General features: G+C 46.2%; 1 protein-coding gene across 1 annotated transcript in view; it reads left to right on the top strand.

Annotated features, from left to right (window-relative positions):
* Nucleotides 1-13731, top strand: part of LOC147105336 (peptidyl-prolyl cis-trans isomerase FKBP5-like) — a 395766-nt gene that overhangs the window by 305416 nt on the left and 76619 nt on the right. The window lies entirely within an intron of this gene.

The raw sequence follows: 13731 nt of genomic DNA, 5'->3' as shown, positions 1-13731 counted from the left end.
TTACTCCTTAGACTGTGACCCCTGGTTCTGGACTCCCCCGCCACCGGGAACATCCTTCCTGCAGCTAATCTGTATAGTCCTGTTAGAATTTTATAAGTTTCAATGAGATCCCCTCTCATTCTTCTAAACTCCAGTGAGTATAAGCCCAATCGACCCAATCTCTCCTCATACGTCATTCCTGCCATCCCAGGTATCAGTCTGGTGAATCTTCGCTGCACTCCCTCCATGGCAAGAACATGGGGCAGTCGGGAGAGCAGGAGGCCAGTAACTGGTGAGTTTAAAAGCTCACCTTTCGCGGGCTTTTTCTTTCACAGCTGGGGCAGTCGGGAGAGCAGGAGGCCAGTAACTGGTGAGTTTAAAAGCTCACCTTTCGGGGGCTTTTTCTTTCACAGCTGGGGCAGTCGGGAGAGCAGGAGGCCAGTAACTGGTGAGTTTAAAAGCTCACCTTTCGCGGGCTTTTTCTTTCACAGCTGGGGCAGTCGGGAGAGCAGGAGGCCAGTAACTGGTGAGTTTAAAAGCTCACCTTTCGCGGGCTTTTTCTTTCACAGCTGGTGCAGTCGGGAGAGCAGGAGGCCAGTAACTGGTGAGTTTAAAAGCTCACCTTTCGGGGGCTTTTTCTTTCACAGCTGGGGCAGTCGGGAGAGCAGGAGGCCAGTAACTGGTGAGTTTAAAAGCTCACCTTTCGCGGGCTTTTTCTTTCACAGCTGGGGCAGTCGGGAGAGCAGGAGGCCAGTAACTCTTATATAGGTGGAGCTGTTGCTAAACCCGAAACACTACAGTGTAGTGTCTCCCACCCTTCCACCTCCTCTAACCTTTTAGGGGTTAGGGGAAGTTGAAAAGGTAGGTTCAATTTATTTTATTTCAGGAGCCTAACCTAGGTGGAAAAGGTTCCAGGACAGGAGGCGGCAGTGAAAATACAACACCAGAAAACAGGTAGGTGACTGGTTGGTGAGTACTTTCACAAACTTATTCTAAGTAGAATTCAATAATTAAGCTAAATCGTAGTAAATAAAAGGGTATTGTAAGGGTTAAGTCATGGAAGGGCAGCTCGGACCCGTGTCATGCTCCTCCTGTGCCATGTGGGAAATCAGGGACACTGTCCCTGACAACTATGTGTGCAGGAAGTGTGTCCAGCTGCAGCTCCTAGCGGACCGCATGGCGGCGCTGGAGCTGCGAATGGACTCACTCTGGAGCATACGCGATGCTGAGGATGTTGTGGAAAGCACATTCAGTGAGTTGGTCACACCGCAGGTAAAGGCTAGCTCAGACAGTAAATGGGTGACCAAAAGGCAGGGTAAAGGCAGGAAGGTAGTGCAGGAGTCACCTGCGGTCATCTCCCTCCAAAACAGGTTTACCGTTTTGGGTACTGTTGGGGGAGATGACTTATCAGGGGAAGGCACCAGCAGCCAGGTTCAGGGCACCATGACTGGCTCTGCTGCACAGAAGGGCGGGAAAAAGAGGGATAGGGCTATAGTGATAGGGGATTCAATTGTAAGGGGGATAGATAGGAGTTTCTGTGGCCGAGACCGAGACTCCAAGATGGTATGTTGCCTCCCTGGTGCAAGGGTCAAGGATGTCTCGGAGCGGGTGCAGAGCATTCTGAAGGGGGAGGGGGATCAGCCAGTTGTCGTGGTACATGTAGGTACCAACGATGTAGGTAAAAAGAGGGAGGAGGTCCTACAAGCTGAATTTAGGGAGTTAGGAGCTAAATTGAAAAGTAGGACCTCAAAGGTAGTAATCTCTGGATTGCTACCAGTGCCACGAGCTAATAAGTTTAGAGAGAGTAAGATAGATAAGCTAAATACGTGGCTTGAGCAGTGGTGCAAGGGAGAGGGATTTAAATTCTTGAGGCATTGGAACCAGTTCTTGGGGAGGAGTGACCTGTACCAAGGGGACGGTCTACACCTGAACTGTGAGGGAGCCGATGTCCTCGGGGTAATATTTTCTAGGGCGGTTCGGGAGGATTTAAACTAATTTGGCAGGGGGATGGGAACCTAGGTAGTGGAAAAGAGGGAAGTCATATGAAGTCAGAAATAGATGGTAGAAAGGTGAGAAGCAATAAGCAAAGGAGAGAAACACAAAGGGCCAAACTAATTCATAATGAGAGTGTGAAAAAAGCAAGCCTGAAGGCTTTGTATCTTAATGCTAGAAGCATTAGGAACAAGGTGGATGAATTAGTTGTGGAAATAGAGGTAAACAAGTATGATTTGATTGGGATTACAGAAACGTGGCTGCAGGGTGGGCAAGGCTGGGAACTTAACATCCAGGGATATACAATATTTAGGAAGGATCGGCAAAAAGGTAGGGGAGGTGGGGTAGCATTGCTGGTAAAGGAGGGGATTAATGCAATGGAAAGGAAGGATATTAACTCGGATGAAACGGAATCTGTATGGGTAGAAATGAGAAATAGCAAGGGGAGGAAAACGTTAGTGGGTGTGATATATAGGCCTCCAAATAGTAATATGGAGGTGAGGGAAGGCATAAAAAGGGAAATTAGAGAAGCGTGCGATAAGAGCACAGCTGTCATCATGGGTGACTTTAATTTACATATTGATTGGACTACCCAAATTAGTAAAAATTCTGAGGAGGAGGAATTCCTGGAATGTTTTCGGGACGGTTATCTGGACCAATATGTCGAGGAGCCGACTCGAGATCAGGCCATTTTAGACTGGGTATTGTGCAATGAGAAGGGACTTATCAGCAATCTTCTTGTACGAGGCCCCTTGGGTCAGAGCGATCATAATATGATCGAGCTCTCAGTCGAGATGGAGAGTGAGGAAATTGAATCAGAGACTAAGGTCCAGAACTTAAATAAAGGGAATTACGAGGGTATGAGACGGGAATTGGGTAAGATTGATTGGGTGGTGTTTCTGGGGGGATTGACAGTGGATAGACAATGGCAAGCATTCAAAGATAGAATGGAAGAATTCCAGAACATGTTTATACCGGTTTGGCATAAAAATAAACCTAAAAAGGTGACTCAACCGTGGATAACGAGGGAAATTAGGGACAGCATAAAATTTAAAAAAAGGGCATATCAACTGGCAAAAAAAAGCACCAGACCGGAAGATTGGGGGCAGTACAGGATACAGCAAAAGAGGACAAAGGGATTAATCAGGAAGGGGAAAATAGAATACGAAAGTAAACTTGCAGCAAACATAAAGACAGACTGCAAAAGCTTTTATCGGTATATCAGGAGGAAAAGACTGGTAAAATCCCAAGTCGGTCCCTTGCAGTCCGATTCGGGAGAATATATAATGGAGAATAAGGAAATGGCAGACCAATTAAACTCATACTTTGGTTCTGTATTCACAAAGGAGGACACAAATAACCTCCCAGGAATATCGGCAAACATAGGGGCTAATGAGAGGGAGGAGCTGACAGAAATTAGTATCTCTAGGGATATGGTGTTGGGTAAGTTGAGGGGACTGAAGGCCGACAAATCCCCGGGGCCTGATAAACTACATCCTAGGGTACTTAAGGAGGTGGCCCTGGAGATAGCAGATGCTCTAAGGATCATCTTCCGGAACTCCACTGACTCGGGAACAGTACCCGTGGATTGGAGGGTAGCTAATGTTACCCCAATATTTAAAAAGGGGGGTAGAGAGAAAGCAGGGAATTATAGACCAGTAAGCCTTACATCGGTTGTGGGCAAAATGCTAGAGTCCATTATTAAGGATAAAATAGCGGAGCACTTGACAAATGGGGAAAGGATCGGACAGAGTCAACATGGATTTACAAAGGGTAAATCGTGTTTGACTAATCTGCTGGAATTTTTTGAGGAAGTAACTGGTAAAATAGATGGGGGAGAGCCAGTGGATGTGGTGTACCTTGACTTCCAGAAAGCCTTCGATAAGGTTCCACACAAAAGATTATCATGCAAAATTAAGGCTCATGGGATTGGGGGCAAAGTATTAATGTGGATAGAGAACTGGCTGGCGGATAGAAAACAGAGAGTTGGAATAAACGGCTCGTTTTCGGAGTGGCAGGCAGTGACCAGCGGGGTGCCGCAAGGATCTGTCCTGGGACCCCAGCTGTTCACAATATATATAAATGATCTGGATCAGGGAATTGGATGCAATATTTCCAAATTCGCTGACGACACTAAACTAGGAGGAGGGGTGGGCTCTGATGAGGATGTCAGGAGGCTACAGTGCGATTTGGACAGGTTGGGGGAATGGGCGGATACGTGGCAGATGCACTATAATGTGGATAAATGCGAGGTTATCCACTTTGGGGGTAAAAACAGGAGGGTAGATTATTATCTAAATGGCAATAGATTGGGAGATGGGGAAGTGCAGAGGGACCTGGGTGTTCTTGTGCACCAGTCACTGAAGGAGAGCATGCAGGTGCAACAGGCGATTAAGAAGGCAAATGGTATGTTGGCCTTCATATCAAGGGGGTTCGAGTATAGGAATAGGGATACCTTACTACAGCTGTACAAGGTGCTGGTGAGACCGCATCTGGAGTATTGTGTACAGTTTTGGTCGCCCCATCTGCGGAAGGATGTTCTTGCCATGGAAAGAGTGCAACGGCGATTCACCAGGCTGATACCTGGAATGGCGGGAATGACCTACGAAGAGAGATTAAATAGTTTGGGCTTGTACTCACTGGAGTTTAGAAGATTGAGAGGGGATCTCATCGAAACATATAAAATTATGGCAGGCCTGGACAGGCTGAATTCAGAGAGAATGTTTCCAATGGCCGGGGAGCACAGAACCAGGGGCCACAGTCTAAAAATAGCGGGCAAATCATTTAAAACAGAGATGAGGAAGAATTTCTTCACTCAAAGAGTGGTGAGCCTGTGGAATTCCCTGCCACAGAGGGCTGTGAAGGCTAATTCAATAAATATTTTCAAGAGAGAATTGGATATATTTCTGAAGGCTAAGGGGATTAAGGGTTACGGAGAAAAGGCGGGGACGGGGTACTGAACTGGTAAGATCAGCTATGATCTCAGACGAAGATCAGCCATGATCTCATTGAATGGCGGAGCAGGCTCGAAGGGCCGAATGGCCTACTCCTGTTCCTATCTCTATGTTTCTATGTTTCTATCCTTCCTCAGATAAGGCAACCAAAACTGCACACAATACTCAAGTTGTGGTCTCACCAAGGCCCTGTACAACTGCAGCAAGACATCTTTTTTCCTGTACTCGAATCCTCTCGCTACGAAAGCCAACATACCATTTGCCTTCTTAACCGCCTGCTGCACCTGCATGCTTACCTTCAGCGACTGGTGCACAAGAACACCCAGGTCTCGTTGCACTTCCCCTTCTCCCAATCTATTGCCATTCAGATAATAATCTGTCTTCCTGTTTTTGACACCAAAGTGGATAACCTCGCATTTATCCACGTTATATTGCATCTGCCATGCTTCTGCCCAATCACCCAACCTGTCCAAATCATACTGGAGTTTCTCGGCATCCTCCTCAAAGCACACATGCCCACCCAGCTTTGTGTCATCTGCAAACTTGGAGATATTCCATCTAGTTCCGTTGTGTAGATCATTAATATATATTGTGAATAGCTGGGGTCCTCGCACCGATCCCTGCGGTACCCCACTAGTCACAGCCTGCCACTCGGAAAAAGACCCGTTTATTCCAACTCTTTGCTTCCTGTCTGCCAGACTGTTCTCTATCCAAGTCAGTACCTTGCCCCCAATCCCATGTGCTTTAACTTTACACGCTAATCTCTTATGCGGGACCTTATTGAAAGCCTTCTTAAAGTCCAAATACACCACATCCACTTATCGATTCTACCAATTACATCCTCAGAAAATTCCAGTAGATTAGTCAAGCATGATTTACCTTTTGTAAATCCATGTTGACTTTGTCCGATCCTGTCACTGTTTTCCAAGTGCTCTGCTATTACATCTTTTATAATGGACTCTAGCATTTTCCCCACTACCGATGTCAGGCTTACCGGTCTATAATCCCTCGTTTTCTCTCTACCACCCTTTTTTGAATAGTGGGGTAACATTAGCTACCCTCCAATCCATGGGAACTGTTCCAGAGTCTATAGAATTTTGGAAGATGACCAGCAATGCATCTACTATTTCTAGGGCCACTTCCTTAAGTACCCTAGGATGTAGATTATCAGGCCCTGGGGATTTATCGGCCTTCAATCCTGTCAATTTCCCTATCACCATTTCCCTACAAATACTGATTTCATTCAGTTCCTCCCTCTCATTAGACCTGTATTCCCTGACATCTCTGGGAGGTTATTTGTGCCCTCCTTTGTGAAGGCAGAACCAAAGTATGTATTTAATTGGTCCACCATTTCTTTGTTCCCCATTATAAATTCCCCCGATTCTGACTGCAAGGGACCTACGCTTGACTTCACCAATCTTTTTCTCTTCACATATCTATAGAAGCTTTTACAGTCAGTTTTTATGTTCCCTGCAAGCTTACTCTCGTACTCTATTTTCCCCTTAATTAATCCCTTTGTCCTCCTTTGCTGAATCCTAAACTGCTCCCAATCCTCAGGTTTCTGCTTTTTCTGTGCAATTTATATGTCCTCTCCTTGGATCGTATGCTATCCCTAATTTCCCTTGTTAGCCACGGTTGAGTCACCTTTTTTGTTTTATTTTTATGCCAAACAGGGATGAACAAATTCTGTAGTTCATCCATGCGATCTTTAAATGTTTGCCATTGCCTATCCAACGCCAACCCTTTAAGTAACATTCCCCAATCCATCCTACCCAACTCGCGCCTCATAACATCGTAGTTTCCTTCATTTAAATTCAGGACCCTGGTCTCTGAGTCAAATACTTCACTCTCCATCTTAATAAAGAATTCTATCATATTATGATCGCTATGCCCCAAGGGGCCTCGCACAACAAGATTGCTAATTAATCCTTTCTCATTACATAATACCCAGTCTAAGACGGCCTGATCTCTAGTTGGTTCCTCGACATATTGGTCCAGGAAACCATCCCTTATACACTCCAGGAATTCCTCCTCCACAGTTTTATAACTAATTTGGTTAGCCCAATCTATATGTAGATTAAAGTCACCCATGATAACTGCTGCACCCTTATTGCACGTGTCTCTAATTTCCCCTTTTAATGCCATCCCCAACCTCGGCATTACTGTTTGGGGGTCTGTATACAACTCCCACTAACTTTTCTGCCCCTTGGTATTTCTCAGCTCTACCCATACAGATTCCACATCATCAGAGCTAATATCCTTCCTTACTATTGTGTTAATCTCCTCTTTAACCAGCAATGCTACCCCACCTCCTTTTCCTTTTTGCCTGTCTTTCCTGAATATTGAATACCCCTGGATGTTGAGTTCCCAGCCTTGATCACCCTGGAGCCATGTTTTCATAATCCCAATCATATCATATCCATTTACATTTATTTGCGCAGCTAATTCATCCACCTTATTACGAATGCTCCTCGCATTAAGACACAAAGCCTTCAGGCTTGTTTTTTTAACACTCTTAGACCTTTTAGAACTATTATTTACTGTGGCCATGTTTGATTTAAATCCTTGACTTCTCTGCCTGCCACTTTTGCTTTTCTCCTTCCTGTCTTTTGCTTCTGTCCTTGCTTCCCATTCCTCTGTCTCCCTGCACAGGTTCCCAACCCCCTGCCATTTTAGTTTAAACCCTCCCCAACAGCACGAGCAAACACTCCCCCTAAGACATCAGTCCCGGTCCTGCCCAGGTACAAACCGTCCAGTTTGTACTGGTCCCACCTCCCCCAGAACTGGTTCCAATGTCCCAGGAATTTGAATCCCTCCCCCTTGCACCATTCCTCTAGCCACGTATTCATCTGAAATATACTTCTATTTCTACTCTGACTAGCACGTGGCACTGGTAGCAATCCTGAGGTTACTACCTTTGAGGTCCTATTTTTTAATTTACCTCCTAACTCCCTATACTCAGCTTTTAAGACCTCGTCACGGTTTTTACCTATATCGTTGGTGCCTATATGCAACATGACAACTGGCTGCTCACCCTCCCCCTCCAGAATGCTCTGCAGCCGCTCCGAGACATTCTTGACCCTTGCACCAGGGAGGCAACATACCATCCTGGAGCCTCGTTTGCGGCCACAGAAACACCTATCTATTCCCCTTACAATAGAGTCCCCTATTACTATAGCTCTCCTACTCTTCATCCTCTTGTCCTGTGCAGCAGAACCACCCACGGTGCCAAGAGTTTGGCTGCTGCTATCTTCCCCCGATAAGCCATCCCCCCCTACAATATCCAAAGCGGTATATCTGTTTGAGAGGGGGATGGCCACAGGGGACCCCTGCACTACCTGCCTGCGCCTACTACTCTGCGTGGTGGTCACCCATTCCCTTCCTGCCTGTGCAGCCTTTACCTGCGGTGCGACCAACTCCCTAAACATGCTATCCATGACGTCCTCAGCATCGCGAATGCTCCAGTATATATCCATTCACAGCTCCAGCGCCACAATGCGGTCTGCCAGTAGCTGTAGCTGGATACACTTCCCGCACACATGGTCGTCAGAGGCACAGGAAGTGTCCCTGATTTCCCTCATAGTGCAGTAGGAGCATACCACGGCACCGAGCTGTCCTGCCATGACTTACCCCTCAATTAATTTAAATTAACTTAAATCAAATCAATACCACTTATTACACTACAATTAAATGATATACTCAAGGGCCCTTGGTTACTAGCACTAGAAACTATAACGACAAAAAAATTAAGACCTTCTAAACTTTATAAACTATGGCCTAGAAATTCAGTTGGGCGCTGCAAGCTTTGCGCCCAGTTGGCACCTAAAGAGGGTTTCTGCGCCAGTATAAGAGGTTGCGCTGATATTCAGTGCTGCGGTAATGGCGGCGGTAGCCGGTAGCGCTGCGCCGACACCGATGACATCATTGGTGTGCGCAGTGCCCCGGTTCCGCCCCGCTTCCGGCCCAAACCCCATATTTAGTTGTGGCCGCCTCTTCTGCAGCGGCCGCAAACAACGTTCGTGAAACGGGGCCGTACTGCTGCGCTACTGGGGCGCTTTCGGCGGCCGCCTGCCCGCACCTCCCTCCCCGGCCTCCTCCACCACCCCCCCGCGGCATTGGTGGCTGATTCCCGTGAGTCCGGCACTTCTCCGTGGTGCTGGGCTCATTTGCTGCCAGAATCCAGCGGCGATCTCACGGCTGCCGGCAGCTCCTCCTTAAGAGAAGGAGGAGGCCTGCAGTACCCCTGCCTGCCGCACCGCATCGGGTGGCGCAGCGGCAGCTGGAGCGCTGAAATTCACTTTCAGCGCCCCAAGCGGAGGCGGGCACACCCTGGAACAGCGCCCGGTTCCGAATTGGGGCGCTAAAAGTGAATTTCTGGCGGTCGCAACGGGCTCCGCGCGCAGCGCTAACTTTTGGGCGTTAGCCTGCTGGCGGGGCCTAACTGAATTTCTAGGCCTATGAACCTTAACTGTCAAACTATAGCATAGTATAAATACTCCCTGGCCGTACTCACCCAATCAGCTGCTCCCTCCTGCCCGCGTCACATTTTGAATCGTGATGTGGCTCTGGAACGGCCGCCGGTCTGAGAGATTGGCAAGACTCTGTAAAAAAAAAAAAGCCCGCGAAAGTGAGTTTAAATACTCACTGAGTCTCCGCTCTCACCGCTCCCGACACCAGACTCTGAAAGAAAGACCGCGAATGTGAGTTTAAATACTCACTGGGTCTCCGGCTTCACTGCTCCCGATACCAGTCTGTGAAAGAAAGCCCGCGAAAGTGGGTTTAAATACTCACTGGGACTCCGGTCTCACTGCTCCCGACACCAGCCTCGAGTGCTCTATATTGCCCTGTGTGTTGGAGTTCGATTGTTTTACATTACCGTGTATGTTGGAGTTCGAGTGCTCTATATTATCCTGTGTGCTGGAGTTCGAGTGTTCTTTATTTCCCTATATGTGTTGGAGTTAGAACGTTCTATATTGCTCAGTGTGTTGGAATTCGAATGCTGTATATTACTGTGTGTGTTGGAGTTTGAATGCTCTATATTGCCCTGTGTGTTGGTGTTCGAGTGCTCTATATTGCCCTGTGTGTTGGTGTTCGAATGTTCTATATTTCCCCGTGTTGGAGTTCGAATGCACCATATTACCATGTGTTGGAGTTCGAATGTTCTATATTACCGTGTGTGTTGACGGTATACGTGTATATAACATCGGTTCCAGAAAAGGCCCTGAAAGCATCCTTCCTAACAACGTTTTGAATTGCTCAAAGCAATAACACCCATACTATCGGAGAGGAGCTGCTTCTCCCAGCTGTTGTAGAAATGTGCAAAGTGATGGTGGGTGAAGACACAGCACAGAGTTTGAAGGCATTACCGCTTTCTAACGATACAGCTAGTAGAAGAATCGAGGAACCTTCGAGAGATATAAAATGCCAATTGACAGAAAGGCTTTATGAATGTGAGCCGTTTGCAATTCAGCTCGATGAGACACTGATGTTGGTAGTGCAGCACATTTATTAGTTTATCTTCGCTATGTTTGGCTGAGGGAAATTTTAGAAGATTTTCTTTTTTGTCAGGCGTTACCAGAACAAACAACAAGGTGAGGAATTATTCAAGTTACTGGGTAATTTCATGGAATCAGAATCGCTTAAGTGGGAGACTTGTGTTGCTGTTTGCACAGGCGGTGCTGCCGCTATGACAGGCAATAGGAGTGTTGTTGCAAGAATAAGAGCCGTAAACCCACAAGTAATCGTAACACATTGTTTGTTGCATCGCCAAGCCCTCACTTCAGCTGTGACAGCTGTGGATTTTGTGATGTCCGACCCATGAATTCACTTCTGTTTACAAAGCTATGGTCAGAAATGGGCGCAGGACATGAAAACTTACTGTTTCACACTGAAGTACGTTGGCTATCTCATGGCAGAATCCTCGAAAGAGTTTGAGCTTTGTAAAGAGCTGCTGGCTTTTCTTTCTGTGCACAATCCTGCATTAGCTGGAAACATCTCTGACCAATTCTGGATAACGAAACTTGCAGACTAACCTGAACCAATCAACACAAGGGTGCCATCCAACTGCACTCGAAGTGAGTGACAAGATTGCAACATTTAGGATGAAAGTTGAGATTGGGAAAACTAGACTGAGCAATGGAGTTTCAGATATGTTCCTGCTACTGACTGAGTTTCTGGGTGCAAACACAATGGCAGTTGAGTGTGTGAAAGAACGGATCATTGTTCATCTTGCAATGTTGGCAGAGTACTTCATGTTTATTTTGGAATTATAAACACAGAAACGTGCGATTGGTTCGGGATCCATTTTCAATGTTTGCTACATCATCTTGTTGCCTAAGACTAAGTGGAAAAACAGAAGAGGAGTTGATGGAACTGTCCTGTGACCGCTCGCTGAAAATTAAGCTTCAGGAACAAACACCTTCCCAGTTTTGGCCATCTGTTGCTGCGGAGTACCCAGAATGGGTAAAAGAAGCTACACAAGTGTTGCTACCTTCCCCAACATCATCTTCTGCTATGGCAGCAATGAAGACAAAGTCCAGGTTCTGTCTGAAAGTGGAGAATGATGTATGAGTGTCATTGTCAAACATCACACCAAGGATAGAAAGACTCCGCAGTGAGAAGCAGGCACACCCATCTCACTGATATCTTCAAGTAAATACCTGTTTCCTTAAAAGCATTATTAATACGGTGGCATAGTGGTTAGCACTGTTGCCTCACAGCGCCAGAGACCCGGGTTCGAATCCGGCCTCGGGTGACTGTCTGTGTGGAGTTTGCACATTCTCCCCGTGTTTGCGTGGGTTTTCTCCGGGTGCTCCGGTTTCCTCCCACAGTCCAAAGATGTGCGGGTTAGGTTGATTGGCTATGATAAATTGACCCTTAGTGTTAGGGGGATTAAATACGTGGGGTTACGGGGATAGGGTGGGATATGTGCTGGTGTAGGGGTTACGGGGATCGGGTGGGATATGTGTCGGTGCAGGCTCGATGGGCCGAAATGGCCTCTATCTGCACTGTGGGGTTTCTGTGATTCTGTTTCTGTAAATACACTCTTAATTGCAGCACTTTCATATGAGTATTATATAGTATTATAATTTAGATGCAGGGTCCATGATTACTAATCGATTTGAAAAGGGGTCGTCCAAACAAACAAGTTTGAGAACCATTACTCTATCTTACCGTGTGTGTTGTGTTCGAATGCTCTATATTGCCCTGTGTGTTGGAGTTCGAATGCTCTATATTGCCCTGTGTGTTGGAGTTAGAATGCTCTATATTGCCCTGTGTGTTGAGTTCGAGTGCTCTATATTACCGTGTGTGTTGAGTTTGAGTGCTCTATATTGCCCTGTGTGTTGGAGTTAGAATGCTCTATATTGCCCTGTGTGTTGGAGTTTGAATGCTCTATATTACCGTGTGTGTTGGAGTTAGAATGCTCTATATTGCCCTGTGTGTTGGAGTTCGAGTGCTCTATATTGCCCTGTGTGTTGGAGTTCAAGTGCTCTACATTGCCCTGTGTGTTGGAGTTCGAATGCTCTATATTGCCCTGTGTGTTGGAGTTCGAATGCTCTATATTACCGTGTGTGTTGGAGTTCGAGTGCTCTATATTACCGTGTGTGTTGGAGTTTGAGTGCTCTATATTGCCCTGTGTGTTGGAGTTCGAATGCTCTATATTACCGTGTGTGTTGGAGTTCGAATGCTCTATATTACCGTGTGTGTTGGAGTTTGAGTGCTCTATATTACCGTGTGTGTTGGAGTTCGAATGCTCTATATTACCGTGTGTGTTGGAGTTCGAGTGCTCTATATTACCGTGTGTGTTGGAGTTCGAGTGCTCTATATTATCCTGTGTGCTGGAGTTCGAGTGTTCTTTATTTCCCTATATGTGTTGGAGTTAGAACGTTCTATATTGCTCAGTGTGTTGGAGTTCGAATGCTCTATATTACTGTGTGTGTTGGAGTTCGAAAGTTCTCTATTACCGTGTGTGTTGGAGTTTGAATGCTCTATATTGCCCTGTGTGTTGGTGTTCGAATGCTCTATATTTCCCTGTGCTGGAGTTCGAATGCACCATATTACCATGTGTTGGAGTTCGAATGTTCTATATTACCGTGTGTGTTGGAGTTTGAATGCTCTGTATTACCATGTGTGTTGGAGTTTGAATGCTCTATATTGCCCTGTGTGTTGATGTTCGAATGCTCTATATTTCCCTGTGCTGGAGTTCGAATGCATCATATTACCATGTGTTGGAGTTCGAATGTTCTATATTACCGTGTGTGTTGAAGTTCGAATGCTCTATATAACATCGGTTCCAGAAAAGGCCCTGAAAGCATCCTTCCTAACAACGTTTCGAATTGCTCAAAGCAAAAACACCCATACTATCGGAGAGGAGCTGCTTCTCCCAGCTGTTGTAGAAATGTGCAAAGTGATGGTGGGTGAAGACACAGCACAGAGTTTGAAGGCATTACCGCTTTCTAACGATACAGCTAGTAGAAGAATCGAGGAACCTTCGACAGATATAAAATGCCAATTGACAGAAAGGCTTTGTGAATGTGAGCCGTTTGCAATTCAGCTCGATGAGACACTGATGTTGGTAGTGCAGCACATTTATTAGTTTATCTTCGCTATGTTTGGCTGAGGGAAATTTTGGAAGGTTTTCTTTTTTGTCAGGCGTTACCAGAACAAACAACAAGGTGAGGAATTATTCAAGTTACTGGGTAATTTCATGGAATCAGAATCGCTTAAGTGGGAGACTTGTGTTGCTGTTTGCACAGGCGGTGCTGCCGCTATGACAGGCAATAGGAGTGTTGTTGCAAGAATAAGA

Source organism: Somniosus microcephalus, chromosome 18, assembly GCF_052327205.1.
Source record: "Somniosus microcephalus isolate GS21.2 chromosome 18, FLI_Smic_1.0, whole genome shotgun sequence".
Lineage (NCBI taxonomy): Eukaryota > Metazoa > Chordata > Chondrichthyes > Squaliformes > Somniosidae > Somniosus > Somniosus microcephalus.
Note: the sequence above shows the minus strand (reverse complement) of the source record. Positions and strands in the feature narration are given on the sequence as shown.